Source organism: Sapajus apella, unplaced genomic scaffold, assembly GCF_009761245.1.
Source record: "Sapajus apella isolate SASKATOON/1434 unplaced genomic scaffold, GSC_monkey_1.0 scaffold5, whole genome shotgun sequence".
Classification (NCBI taxonomy): domain Eukaryota; kingdom Metazoa; phylum Chordata; class Mammalia; order Primates; family Cebidae; genus Sapajus; species Sapajus apella.
Window position 1 is genome coordinate 45,996,324 of NW_022436945.1, and position 16,451 is coordinate 46,012,774.

The following is a 16,451-nucleotide window of genomic DNA, read 5'->3' on the forward strand; positions in this document are numbered from 1 at the left end:
TTGCTACTGCATAGCAAGAGTCACTTTTGCTCCAGTTTCCAAAAAGTTCTTCATCTCCCTCTGAGTCCACTGCAGCCTGGACTTTATTGTCCATATAACTATCAGCATTTTGATCAAATCCATTCAATATGTCTCTGGGAAGTTCCAAACATTCCCACATATTCCTGTATTCTAAGCCCTCCAAGTCTCCAGGAAGTTCCAAAATTTCCTTCTCTTCTTCAGACTCCTCTAAACTGTTCCATCCTCTGCCTGTTACTGTCTTCTTCAGAGTCCTCTAAACTGTTCCAAACTCTGCCTGTCTTCTTCAGAGTCCCCTAAACCGCTCCATCCTCTGCCTGTTACTCAGCTCCAAAGTCACTTCCACATTATCGAGTATCCTTATAGCATCACCGCACTACCTTGGTACAAATTGACTATATTAGTCCATTCTCATGCTGCTATAAAGAAAATACCTGAGACTGGTATTTTCTTACCTGAGACAGGAAAGTGGTTTAACTGACTCACTGTTCCACATGGCTGGGAAGGCCTCAAGAAACTTAACAATCATGGCAGAAGGGGAAGAAAACACCTCCTTCTTCACAAGGTGGCAGAAGCGAGAACTGCCAATCAAAGGGGGAAAAGCCCCTTGTAAAACCATCAGATCTTGTAAGAACTCACCATCATTAGCACATCATGGGGGAAACCACCTCCATTGATTCTCCACCTGGTCCCGCCCTTGACATGTGGGGATTATTGCAATTCAAGCTGAGATTTCATTGGTGACACAGAGCTAACCCATGTCAAATATTCTTACCAGAGAACAAAACTAGAAATGGTGATTAAGGGGGTTGATTATCTCCACTGATCTTTGAAGATCTCTGAACAGAATTTAGTCTTACCAGCAGAGGCGAAGGTTATTAAGCAAAATGATCTGAATTTGTCATGTGTTCAGTTGGGCACCAGGTTACTTACTTGGTGGCACTAGAAGCATCCTCTAAGAAATGGTTACTCATACATTCTGGCTCCATCATCAATTCATGCACAACTAAGGAGCTTTTGGACAAACACATACATGGGGATGGTTTAGGATTCTCACTGGCAAAACGACATAGAGAGGTTAAAAATGTCATTCTCTTAATGGGAAATAAAGTGACTTGTGCCACTTAACTGTAACATTAAAAACAATAAGACTTTCCCTGCTTTGCAACTTTCTGACAAGGAGCCAATTATTATACATGATTTTGAACAGTTTTTAACAATTTATGAAGATATTAGTGATACAAAATTTAGTAAAAACAAGATATATTTGATACTTGTATTTTTAATATATTACCAGAGTTTTTGAAACTGTTTTTTGCTTACAAGCAAAGATAAGAAATAGAGGCAAATGCATAAAATAATGATAGTATATAATGTGGGAAAAATGTACTAACCTCGACTTTCATAAATGCCACTGTAAATATAAGTCAAAATGTCTGAAAAACATGAGATTATTCCTCCCAGAATATGTTTTTAATTTTTAAAATATCCCCAACAATACCTTTTTACCAGAACTTGCAAATAAATGAATCTCTATTATTGCAAGATAAAAATGAAGTATTTCAAATTGCAGAGGTTCACAGAACAAAATATATAAAAAAGACAAATGCTAAATGGCACTTTCAGCACTGCCCTCTAAAGATAGAAAGGCCAGTGTTTCTGAAATAAATTTCTAAATTTAAAACATATTTTCTGCATTCAGAATTTTGCATGTGATTAAAATGAAAGAGAAATCTAAAGAGAACAAAACGTGAAGTAGAATATGGACATTTGAGCAATTATCAGAGGAGACAAAAGGCCTTGAACATAAGAACATTTTCTCAAAAGTAATTTTTCAGCTGTTAGATATCAAAAGAGTCCAGGCTCATTCCATGTAAAGCAAGACTTCAAAATCCTGCTTTAAAAGCTATTCCAATATGGAAATAATTATTTATATTTTATAGCTTTATAAAGTCTTTCATGTAAGAATCCCAAAAAGGAAATGAAGTAAGTGTAATAATTGAATTTTTTGAATATTAATGACTTCAAGAGAAGTGGAAGCAATTAAAAAGAAATAGAAGTCTACTATAGTGAAAGCCACTTTTTAATGTCATACATAAGGTTAGTTGGATAGTTATAGAAAAGTGATAGCTGATACCTATTATTATGTTTCTGAGTTTTTTTCTAAGCAGTATAATTATGCTACATGAGCAGAGTGGTGATGTCTCAGAAGGAAGCATGTGTTTCACTCCAGCAGGAAGCTGTCGCTTTTATTCCTATCAGAACACTTCTATTCATGAAGTGTTTCCATATTAAAACATATAGCCCCTGCTTCGAGGGTTATTTACAACTCAAGGACTAAAATAGGAAAAAAAAATTCTAAATCTTAAAATGCTGAACCACATTTTACAGTCAAGACCACTACTCCATAGTAACGTAGTGACCTGTGAGATATGATTTACAAGCCTCTAAAAGTCCCATCTGCTCCAAAATGATAGCCATATATTTAAAACAGTTTTTAGATGGCCATCTTTTTCTAACCCCCCTTGTCAAGCAGGGGTCTCCACTGTCTCATTTAGAGTCTATTCAAATTGCAAAACAAGGAGCAGTTTTAAGCATATTGACATAAAATATCCCTCTCTCCAGGCTGACTTAGCCTCAAAACAGAGCAAAGGGTTGGCCAAGCAAGAAAAGCTAGATTCCTTTTCTTTGGATGCCGTTGTGCTCTGCAAGTCCACTGTAGTGTTCACAGCACCCTGGTTACTCTATGGATATCAGTTGAAGTCACTGTCAAAAAAAGTCGTGTTCAAATTAAAAATTCCATTGCCTCAGGTTATATAACAGGTATATCTTAAGTAATATTAAAGGCTTAAGTAAAATCTCTATCATTTTAAACTTTAGTTGCATTCCTAAAGTTAGTATTGTTAGAATACATTATTACTCATTCCTCCATTGTTCATGGAAGAGACAGAGATTGTCTGAAGTCCCCGAGAAGGAAAGTTTATAGGAGGAAAATTTTTTCTGAACATTTGAGAACTGTGGTACGTAATTGAATTTGGGGGAATGAACTTTGTAATGTTTAATTCAACCCTTGGCATTTCTTTCCTAATCTTTCAGGACCACATATCCCCACAATGCGCTTTTTTTTTCCTCTTGAACTAATTAAGCTGCCTATCTCTCTGGGGAGGCAAGGCTTTCCAACAGTGCTGCCTCTGACTGGGTAGAATAATGTAATTTGGAAGGCAAAATGTGAGGGGGATATATAGTAGTAAACTTTTGACTACGAATTTGTGCCATGTTTTCTAATTATTTTCACTAAAACTTTGACTCTTGTCTTATTTCTTAATTGATTCAAAAGTTAGGAAGGAAATATAAGATTATATTGTTATATATTATATCATCTCCAATATTTCTGAACAGAAACCACTAGTATTGCTTTTCTCTAACAATAAACTTTTAAAAAAAATAACTACTTTGGATCAGATAAATTATTTGGATATTGCTAATATCACAGTATTAATTCCTTTATAGTTTTTATATACTCAATATCAATTTGTGAAAAATATACAGGATTTGCTATTCTAAAGCAAGTATAAAATTATTTGCACAACATCTTATAAGCAGCTGTTAACCGAGGGAATTCAACTCAACTGCTTTCACTATAATTAAATGCAAAAGAAGACAGCCTAGAGTACTAAATGGGAAAATATAACAAATAGAAACAGTAGAGTTAAAGAGATAACCCCCAATTTCCTCCCCATTTCAGAACCTTGCCAAGGCATTCCTGCTCAGTGGCTTGTAGGTAAACAGCTCATGCTGAAACACCAATTCATTTGAAAGAAAGTGTTATGAATTATAATATAATTAGAATAGAATGTCCAGCAATGTTAATATCTCCAGATGCTACCTATTTGCAAGAGAAAATATAAACACATGAGGTAAACTTACAAAAGCTATATCATAGAAAGGCATGATGTATATGTCTGCTCTGTCAAAACAAAATGAAATAAAATTAATGAGCTTTGTAAAAGACAGTCTGTCCAGATCAGAGCTGGTTTTAATGAGGAGAGCAAAATTCATTTAATAAATTACCAAGTCCTACATATTTATTAATAATTTACCCAGTTTTTAGTCTGATAATTGAAACATGATCACACATTATCAAAGAGAAGGTAAACGAAGTCTAAGCAAATACAAGAAAATGTATTTGTGCCTATTTGAAGAGATTCTTTGCACAATAGAGCTTCTCACCTAGAGAATGGTAAATACTTCTTCATTTCAAATAAATCACTGAAGAGAGGAAAAGCAATTTAAAATGTAGCTTGAAGAGAAGTTAAAGTGACAAAAGTGTATATTCTCCTGGAGTTCCAGACAGATTTGATGGCCTTAATTCAAAGTAAGAATATCTAAGATCAATTTTCCATATAACATCTCTGAAAAATTCACTAAAACAAATACTTTCTTTTCTTTTCTCTTCCTTTCTTTCTTTCTTTCTTTCTTTCTTTCTCTTTTTTTCTTTTTTTTTCTTCTTTTTTTTTTTTTTTTGAGATAGATTCTGGCTTTTGTTGCCCAGGCTGGAGTGCAGTGGTGCAATCTCAGCTCACTGCAGCCTCTGCCTCCTGGTTTCAAGAGATTCTCCTGCCTCAGCCTCCTGAGTAGCTGGGATTAGGAGTACCCCTCAACCAGGCCCAGCTAATTTTTTTTTTTTTTTTTTTTTTTAATGGAGACAAAGTTTCACCATGTTGGCCAGTCTGATTTCAAACTTCTGATCTCAGGTGATCTGCCTGCCTCAGCCTCCCAAAGTGTTGAGATTACAGGTGTCAGCCACCTTACCCAGCCAACAAATACTTTATTTTCTATTCTACCATTTAAAAAAGTAAGTTATTTATCTGTGTACATACATATAATACACATAGCTGTCATTTGTATAACCATATATATAGGTATAATAATATTTTATAATTATATAGCTACATATTATAAGTGTGTATATATATATATATGTTTTAATTAAAAAAAAAGTTTATTTTTACTAAACACCAGTTTAAAAAAGCAAACATACAACTTATATTCAATGTGAAGGATTCATGAACTGGTCATGAACTACTTGATGAAAATTGGGAAGCAAAGGATAATCCAAATACATGAAAACTAGTAATAATATTTAATCAAAATAAAACATAATTTAAGAATATAAATATAAAAATCAAACCAGAAGCTCTATATTCAGAACTTTCAAAAATGTTTACAACTCAGACAATGCAAGAAGATATTGAGAATAGAAAAAAATCAAGGTCAAATGCTGTTAAAAGATAATTAAAATAACCATATACAATAATAAATTTTGGAAGAAATTAGTTAAACCACATTCTTACTTTTTTCATGTACAAAACTACACATGCATTTGGGAGTTGTAAAGGTTAAATGGCATAACTTATCTAACAAGTCCTCTGTAAGTGATGAGGCAATGCCAACTGAAAGGATCCATAAACCTGATTCCCTTCTCAAATTACAGAAAGAAATTTCTATCAGGGTGAAACACAAACAATAAATGCAGTAAGTGGATTTTAATGTTATTTACCAAATGATATTTTAGGCATGTCTTAACGACAAATCTAAACACTAGTTGGTATTCCACAATTCTTCTCTCTAGCAGTAGGCATTTAAAAGGAAATAATATTTGGGTGCATCCAGAATAGTAAGCTCATCTGATACTTTTTTTAGTTTTAAACTGAAATTTAGCATGTTACCACTTCTTTATTAGATGGTTAAATGAAATATGAACATGTATTTGAAGTAAAATGGTCACCTTATAATAAGCATTTATTTTAAATCTCCCTTTTATCATATATTATAAAAAGACATGTGTTGTATTTTCAAATGTTGTATTTTAAATGTAGCAAATGAATTCACCCTTTTAAGATGTATTGAAGGATAAGTCTGACATAAAGTGCATCCTGATTTAAACTACAAGTGGATATAAAAGTTAAATGTTTTTGAATGGAGTTCTAAATCTTCAGGCTCAATTAAACTATTCATTTGATAACTACTGATGCCTTTTTAAAAATACTCAGCACTGTCACAGAGAAAACTTCAGTTAAGAGATGATACATTGTAAAAACATGGGAACATTCCAAAAGTCATGAATATAACTAGAAAAAAATGATGTTTGAAACATTTTCATTTATTTCAAGATTTTTAAATGAAAGCATAGAAACACATTCCCCCTAAGGAATGTTTTAAAACCGCATAGTCTGAATCCTTTCAATTCCCATAAGGTCTATTTCTTGAATGGCTTTTACATGTAAGCAGAAGAACTTTCTGCAATTGACTTCAAATATATTTCTGTATATCTTACAGGAACAAAAATGAGAAAAAAATGTTACAGCTCGTGAACACTGGAGACCAGAATACACATAAAGTTACTTTTAAATACTGTCTCCAAAGTACAGCGTGAATTGGTAACTTGGCAACTCTGTAGTCAATGTAATCAAAAGCAAAGACCAAATTCAGGACAAAATGCCAGCTCAGAAACTTTTGTGTGGTAATTGCCAAGCTGCTTCTTGACCTTGCAATATGCAAATCAGCTCTCAAATTAAATAATCTGGAAATTTATTTCTGGAGAGTCTGCTTTCAGGAAGATAGAGAAGACACTTTTTCCCATGTTTCCAATTAAATATACCCTCAAACCCGGACATCTTCTATAAAACAAACATAGCCCTGGAAAGGTGGAGAGAAAAAGGCAGGTAGGAAATTTGATTCTCAAATAAATGACATAGCGGTAAGCTCCCTAGTTTTCTTTTTGCTTCTTGTATCTCAGACTTGGAGCTGAAGATGTAGCCAGCTGGAAATACCAACAGGCACAGACAATAAAAACCCCAGGGAAGTCTGCTCTCTCTAGCCAAAGGAACAGGCAAGGAGCAGCTTAGCAGGACAGAAAAACTTAAAGACACTAAATGCTTTTCTATAACCAAACGACACAGACATTTAAAAGACAAAGTGGAAAGCTAAGACTTCCAATCCTAGCAGGTTATAGCAAGTTACTTGTGATAGTTAATTTAATGTGTCACCTTGATTGAGCCATAGGGTTCCAGGCATTTGGTCAAACATTATTCTGTGTTTCTGGATGAAATTTATATTTAAATCAATAGACTAAGTAAAGTACATTGCTCTTCTCAATATGGGTGGGCCTCATTCAATCAGTTGAAGGGCTGAATGGAACAAAAGGATGACTCTCCCGCTAGTAAAAAGGAACACCTGCCTGACTGTCGTCAAACTGGAACATTTGTTTCTTCCTCCCTTCAGACTTAAACTGAAACATAAGCTCTTCCTAGATCTCAAAGCTGCCTGCTGTCAGACTTGAACTATACCATCCTTGGCTTTCCTGTTTCTCCAGCCTGCTGGCTACAAATCTTCAAACTTATACACAGTTGTCTCTTTATATCCACAGGGGATTTGTTCAAGGAACCCCATGTATACCCAAGTCCCTGCATACTCAATGCCCACAATTGGCCCTATGGATCCTTTGTATATGAAAAGTCAGCCCTGCTTATCTGTGGGTTTCACATCCTGCAAAATACTGTATTTTCAATGTCATTTGTCTGTAGATGCAGAACTTGCAGCTACAGAAAGCCAACTGTATTTGCTGAAAAGAATATGCATATAAGTGGACCTGTGCAGTTCAAACCAGTGTTGTTCAAAGGTCCACTGTATGTATATATTTGTATATATATGCATGCATGTATACACATGTATCCTATTGGTTTTGTTTCTCTGGAGAAATCTGACTACTAAAGCATTTTTCCTCTCCTTCTTCCAGCAAGGTAGTGTCAAAAAAGGCCTAATAGGGAGTCAAGACATTTATGCCCCCCAGGCAATACCATACTTCTTTATGGTGTCTGTCAGTAGCGATCATGAGAGAGCCTGACTTCTACCATCACTAGATAATAAGTTGTTCCTCCTACTTCTTCTGCGGTGATGTTTCAGAAAAGCTACTGGAGAGTCAGGCCTTTCATTACCTCCAGCCAGCAAGTTATTCTACTACTGTGGTGTCAGTGGGGACCTGTAGGAATTAGTAAGGAGGCCCGATGGAGGCCCAATGGGAGCCAGAATTCTTCCACATGTCCAGCAGTAATGAAAAGCTTTCTCTTGTATGTGGATCAGGAGTGAGGGACCTAGACTTCCACACCACCTGACGGCAGCAGTAAAGCAGTACCCCATCTCCACACACATACATCTTTTGTCAGCACGCTTTCATAGAAAGCCAGCTAAAACAGAAGTAAGATCTCCAGTCTCATCACATGATTACCAAAATGTTTAAGATCCAATAAAAAAAACACTTGTACCAAGAACCATAAAGATCTTAAACAGAATTTTAAGACAGTCAATAGATGTCAGCACCCAGAGGACAGAGATGTTAGAATTATCTGATAAAGATTTTAAAGCAATTGCCATAAAAATGCTTCAAAGAAAAATCACAAATATGACTGAAACAAAATAAACATAAAGCAACTTAGAAAAGAGTAGAACAAAGAATTCAAAATATAAAGCAAAAACAAATAATAATGTTTGAGTTGAAAATGCAGATAATCAAACATTTAAAAGCTGTGGACTCAAGAGCATCATGAAGGAGACAGAAGAAAGGATCAGTGAACATGAATAAATAATGATTAAAATTATAACACGAAAAAAGGAAAAAAAAATATACTGAAAAATAAATAAATAAAAAGAGCATCCAGAACCTGTGAGGATATAACTGAACTGAAAATCCATGTAATTGGTGTACTAGAAGGTGAAATAGAAGGTGGGAACTCATTTCCTCTCAAAACCATTGAAGTCAAAAGGAAATGGCCTACCATTTTTCAAGTGCAGAAGAAAATAACTGCCAGTTCAGTATTCAATATTCTGCACAAACATCTTTCCTGAATAAAAAGGAAGTAAAAATTCTCGAATGTATTAAAACTCAGAGAGTTTGTTGCCATCAGAGCCACCTTAAAACACTAGCTAATACAAGTCCTCTAAATAGAAAATAAGCAGCAAATAAAAGAACTTTGTGGTATAAAGACAAAAGAGAGAACACAATAACAAAATACCAAAAAAAAAAAAAAGAATACTACAAACTTTCCTTCTTTTATCAATTCTTGTAAATTATGTTTGCGAGTAAATTAAAAAAAAAAAGTATGAACCTGATGAAGTTCTAAATGTATTTAGAGAAAATATGTATCAAGGGTATCTTATATAGAAGATCAGGAGACAGAAAGGGAGATAAGCTGTCTACAGTTTGCTTGAACTACCTGGAAAAATATTGGCCCCAGCAAACTATGATAAGTTATGTTTATACAATACAATACCTAGTCCAACAACTAACAAAGTTGTGCAAAGAGATACGCTGTAGTATAAACTCAATAATTTTATTCTTTGATAATTTCTAATGAAATCCTAACCCCTAATGTGATGATATTAGAAGATGAGGCATTTGATAGCATATTAGCTCATGAAGGCAGAGCGCTCTGAAGAGTAGGATTAATGATCTTATAAAAAAGATCCTGGATAGAGGTGTTTGTAGTATTCTCTGATGATAGTTTGTATTTCTGTGGGATTAGTGGTGATATCTCCTTTATCATTTTTTATTTATCAGAATAATAATTTTTCACAATAAAAAAAAAGATCATGCCTTTTCCAGGAACATGGATGGGGCTGGTGACTATTAATCTTAGTAATCTAACACAGGAACAGAAAAAAAAAAAAAACACATAAACTCAATTGTAAGTGGAAGCTAAATTATAAGAATGTATGAACACAAAGAAGGAAACAATAGACACTGGGGTCTAGTTGAGGTGGAGGCTGGGATGAGGGAGAGGAACAGAAAAGATAACAATTGGTTACTGGGCTTAATACCTGGGTAATGAATAATCTGTACAACAAACCCCTGTGACATGCGTTTAGCTATGTAAGAAGCCTTCAGATATACCCCTGAATCTAAAATAAAAGTTAAAAGGGAAAGAATATAATAAAAAAGGGAAAATGTGTTTACTATTAAGTGGAAGTGAATCTTCGTAAAGGTATTTGTCTTTGTTGTCTTTGATTTATCTTGCTTTCTCAAGCATGGCAGAAATGGAAAAAAAAAATCCGTGTGTAAATGGACCAGAGCAATTCAAATCCTTGCCATTCAAGAGTCGACCGTACAATGGACACATGGGGACTGAAATTAGAAAGATGATATTATGTGCAATTGCTTTTAAAAAATGAAATACTTAATGTCAATCTAACAAAATATGTATTGCACTTATATGCGAAAAACTACAGTGCTGTTAAAAAAATAAAAGATGCAAATAAGTGGAGAAATACTGTGTTCATAAACTTGAAGATTTACCAAACTAACAATATCAATTTCCTCACATTTTATTTCAAAATTATAGAAGGATAGATGTAGATAAGGTCACACTAAAATCTTTATGCTAAGGGAAAGAAATTATAATTTGCTAAACAATTAAAAAAATGATAAAGTGAAAAATATCTTTCTATGATTTCAGTTATATAGCTCATGTTAGTCAAAAATGTGTGGTGTTGGAAGAGAGACCGATGTGTAAATTAATGCAATATAGTATAGCTCAGAAACTGATCTGCACAAATGCGATTAATGGTTTTGGCCAAATGTGCAAAATCAATTCAATGAGGAAAAGTAGAAAAGTAGCCTTTTTAACCAATGGTGCTGGAGTAATTAAATATTTATAGGTACAATATAACCATTAACTTCAGTCCCAAATGTTATGCAAAAGTTAATTCAAAATGAATTTCAGAGTTTAAATGTAAAACTAAAATCCTTTTGAGGAAAAAAAAAAAGCATAGATGTCTTTGGGATCTACAGCTAGGCACAAAATCTTTAGAATTAACACTAATGGCAAGGTCCAGGGAAGGAAAAAAAAGATAAATTAGACATCAAATCTTATGCTCTTTGAAAGATCTTGTTAAGAGGATGAAAAACAAGCTATAGATTGGCAGAAAATATTTAAAAACACATATTCAACAAAAGACTAATATCTTGAGCATATATAAATAACTAGAATATATTTTTTAAAAACTCTCAAAACTCACAAAAATCAAACAAAAATATTCAATTAGGAAATAGTCAAAAGACAAAACAGGCATATAACCAAAGAGGATATACAAGTATGATATAAATACATGGAAGATTATTCAACATCATTAGTCTTTAGAGAAATGGCTATCTGACTGTCTAAAAAATGAAGGTGAAGAAACCAGATAAATCAAATATTGCTGGTGAGAATGTAAAATGGTACAGCTACCCTGGATACAATTTGCTAGTGTTAAAAAAATATATATATTCAACTGCATTTGTCCCAGAGAAATGAAAAATTTAGACTAGACAAACCTTGTACATTATTATTCATAGCAGCTTTATCTGTAATAGTCAAAAATTGGAAACAATTAGATATCCTTCCGTGAGTGAAAGATAGAACAAACTATAGTTACATTAATCCAATGGAATAGTATTAATAATAGTAATAAAAGGAAGTAGGCTATGTTAGTCTTTTCAGGCTGTCATAACAAAAGACTATCAACTTAGTGGCCGTTAAGCAAGAGAAACTTAGTTCTTACAGTTCTGGAGGCTGAGAAGTCCAAGATCAAGGCACCAGATTTGGTGTCCAGTGAGAGCTCGCTTTGTAGTTCATAGACAGTGCCCTTCAGCTGTGTCCTCACGTAGTGAAAAGGGCAAAGATCTCTCTTGGACCTCTTTTATAAGGGCACAAAGTCTATTCCTGAGGGCTCTGCCCTTAGATCTATTCACCTCTCAAAGTAAGTACTTGTTAATATGATCATCATATTGGGGCTTAGAATTTCAACAAATTTTGAAGGACAAAAACATTTAGACAATAGCATAAACTATTCATATATGCAACAACTGGGTTGAATCTCCAGCAGAACATACTGTGTTCAAAAATGGAAATTCCAAATGTTATCTAGTGTATGATTTACATGACATGCTTGCAATGACAAAATCATAGAAATGGAGAAGAGATTAGTAATTTCTAGGGATTGGTGGAGGGGTTGGTATGCCTATAAAACGACAATGTGAGAAATCCCTTTGATGATGGAAATGTGATGTATCTTGATTGTAGCAAAATCAATACCCTGATTATAATATTGTAGCATAGTCTTGCAAGATGTTATCATTGAAATTTCTACAATTATCTCAAGCAAAATGTTTAATTATAAATAAGATGTATATAATTATTTATTAAATGTAATATTTTCATAATTAAAAGTTTTAAGGTTCGTTGGGCATGGTGGCTCATTCCTGTAATCCCAGCACTTTGGGAGACCAAGGCAGGTGGATCACCTGAGGTTGGAAGCTCAAGAGCAGCCTGACCAATATGGAGAAACCCTGTCTCTACTAAAAATACAAAATTAGGAGGGCATGGTGGTGCATGCCTGTAGTCCCAGCTGTTCAGGAAGCTGAGGCAGGAGAATTGCTTGAACCTGTGAGGCAGAGGTTGTGGTCAACCCAGATCGTGCATTGCACTCCAGCCTGGGCAACAAGAGTGAAACTCCATATGAATAAAAAAAAAAAAAAGTTATTCCGTTGTAATAACACTAGCAACTGAAAATTTTAAGGTTGTGTGACTCATACCCTACAACTATGTTTTAGTCTCTTAAGGTTTTACATATTACAAGTGTTCCGAAAAAATTCTTAAAACATGATGACATGATGATTAATCTAAACTAGAAGATAAAGTACGGTTAATATTGACACCAGGATGTCTCCAAAAAATAATAATAATACTGTGGGTCTCTGCAGTATTTAATTCTGTTTTTTTCATTTGTAAGCTAGATTCTTGGACCTAATCATTACAAAAGTTTTGCTTTTTTGAATAAGACCGTATTGTTGCTTTAACACTTTAAAAAATGATTCTAATTTAACCATTTTTGTGGTGGATTCAAAGCACATGAATGTAATTTCTGAGTAATCTAAGTATTAGCTTGGAACTCCCACTTCTTTTTTTTTTTTTTTTTTTTTTTTTTTTTTTGAGACGGAGTTTTGTTCTTGTTACCCAGGCTGGAGTGCAATGGCGCGATCTCGGCTCCCCGCAACCTCCGCTTCCTGGGTTCAGGCAATTCTCCTGCCTCAGCCTCCTGAGTAGCTGGGTGGGATTACAGGCACGCGCCACCAGGCCCAGCTGATTTTTTGTAGTTTTAGTAGAGACGAGGTTTCACCGTGTTGACCAGGATGGTCTCGATCTCTTGACCTCGTGATCCACCCGCCTCGGCCTCCCAAAGTGCTGGGATTACAAGCGTGAGCCACCGCGCCCGGCCGGAACTCCCACTTCTAAACTCCAATGTATCATTGACTACTCACTACCTATTAATAAATATGTTACTACATATAGATCATAATGTTAATGAAAATTGAAGCAAAATATGGAATTTACTTTCCGGTTTTTTTGCAATAATAACAATAGTGTTAAGTATAACTACCATTTCTGGGCAAAACTAGATGCTATTCTAAGCAGTTTACCTGACATCCAAAGAGAGTTATCATTTTACATACTTATTATATAATAATTCATATAATCTTGGTTGTACATAAAATTTAGGAATATGTTTTAGCTGATGTTAGAAGAATCAAGAATTCATGATCATTTACTAAGTTTTACTCAATAGATATTTATTATCAGTATATGATGTTGCACCGATCAGAAACAAGGTAACCATTACACCAACCAAGTAAGTACCTGGCCAAATTTAGAAATCCTACCACTCATTTGTCTCTACTGGCCGTATATATTTATATTCCAATTGGCTTCAATTCATCATATTTAACATATACATATTTCCTTACATTGAAAAAAAAAAACTACATATTTTCCTGTCACAAAACAGTTTTAATAAAAGAATACACTGTAACAACTTGAAAATAATAAATGTTACAATAACATAGTTTTGAAGAATAACAATACATTTTGTTATACATATTTTATCTTGAACCAACTTTTTTTTTACTGTATTTTCATAGACTTGCCAAAAAATATTATAATTGGAAGAAAATTGTGGTTAATATTGTATTTCTCTTTAATTATTTTTTATTTTTTAGAATGGGGGCTTAACTGTAACATTGTTTTGAAAGAAATATTTAATGTGCAGGACATATGAAAAGATGATCAAAATTCTTGCCCAATAAAATTGGATATAGTTAAGCAATTTACTACATTTCCTGGAATCCTAATTACTGATCATCTAAAATTATTAATAAAATACATATGCAAAAGACAGAATATATATATATATTAAACACAATTTGAGTATACTATAATCCTATGTATATAAATTCTCCTCTGTATCAACCATGTCAATTTACTGAGATAATTTCATTTACTTAGATTAATGTATATACATACACATGGGTGTGTTATATACAGATGTTATATATAGAGACATATATGTTTGCCACCTACTCTGATTACTTATATATATATATATATATATATATATACATATACAAACAGACATATATTTGAAAATAAGATGTTCAAAATGATTCACATTTTCAGTAGATATCTTCAATTAATATCTAGTAACTATAATCAACTAAGCCATTCATAAAGAAAGCGAGATAAAAATTAACTACCTAGGGCAAAATTGTTTAATCTAATTATAAAGAAGAAAGAAGCAATTTTGCAACTAAAATATAATTAATCAGAGTAGGTGATATAACAGATATGGACATTATATTAGGCAAACCTTTTTGCCTTTCCCTTTCTCTGTTACAGGAAGCACAAAGAATGAACACTTACTAAGCTTTAGAATATGACACACTGAAAATAGGACAAGAATTCACAAAATAGAAATGACTGACCAAAGACATTTTTTCATCTCATGTCCCTTTTTTATTATCACGTTTATTTCAATTTATTTTAAAGCTTATCTCCTTGTTTTTTGTCCTTGTTACTTGGCTAACTGAATCATCAAGAAGGATTAATGTGACTTTCAAGGACCTTGGACATTTTCCTTTTTCTCAGCACCCTTCCTACCTACCTAGGCTGAAGATCCTTTGAAGTCAATGGGAAGTCCACATCAGATGTGAGTAGTAGGGTACAGGGCAAACAAGAATAGCTTCCTAACAAAGCCATTATATCTTTCCACAAATATCTACAGCCTGGAGTGTCACAACTCTTTTTGAAAAATCCAAGTTACTTACCTATTCAATCATTTTGGTCCCTGTGCCTTAGATCTGAGTAAGGCTGTTTGTTTGACAGCTTGGGACAAATCTCTCTTTGGGTCATATACTGAACCATGAACTTTTTCTCTCAGGACTTCTCCCATGTTGTAAAACTGTCTTTCTGTGTCATGCTTCATAGAGTACTGTAAAGGACCCGAAAAGTTATGACAGAGTGAAATGGAAAAGGTAGCTGCTGACAAGCACAAAAATGATGAGACAGATACATTTTGAGATGGCTGCTGAACCCTGACAGCTGACTGAAAGCTAATCAGGCAAAGCACCTCTGCCAATGCCAAAGAGAAGTCTGGCAGAGGAGAGGAACATGCTCTCATAATTATGGGAAATTGAGTAGCATGTTCTAAAGGGAAGAGGACAGCCTTATGTTCTGGATCTGCCTCTGCTGCTAACCCCTGAATACCTCTGGGCAAGGCAATCTAACTCTTTGGGTCTATTTCTTAATAAAAGAATGCCAGAGAAGAAAATATGTAAGTTTCCTTCCAGCATTCTCTGATGACAAATGTCATCAATTTCTTACCCAAATGTTTTTATCATTATCACTGGTATCAAGACTAGTTGGGATTTAAAGAACAAGAAGCAAAAATAATCCACAAAGGACCATGAAAAATAAAGAGAAAAACAGGATACGAGACAAAAATAAATCAAGCATCACTTCTTGAGAAATGTCACTGACATGGAAATGAAAACTAAAAAGTGGAGTAGCTACAGCAAGCATAATGTTGCACAAGAAGGTACTGATTTGGGATGGAAATATCTCCTTGTACCTCACATATCATCCTGTCATCTGTAGCTACTTTTATTTTGAACTCAGTAAAAATATTAAAGAAAAAAAAATTCTTGCTGCTAACCTTGTCATGATGTTTTGATATTATTCTTATCTTAGCAAATCACACACAGGATTCTTGAATAATTTTCTTCTTATCAGCCTTTTAAACTATTTATATTTTTAATGACTTATGATAAGAAACTCATAATTGCTAAGGTTCTGTCATATCTAGTGTACCTTTGGATAGCTTAGAAAGTAAACACAGCGTATTAAAATCAGAAAGATGCAAATGTTGGAAACTCCACTGCATATTTTTTGCTAGTATATATATAAACAGAAACCTTGGCAGTGCATGATTTTCATAGAAACAAGCCAAGAATTAAGTAGTGGAAAGGAAACCTGCTTTCTACAGAAGCTAAATAGTAAGAGTAA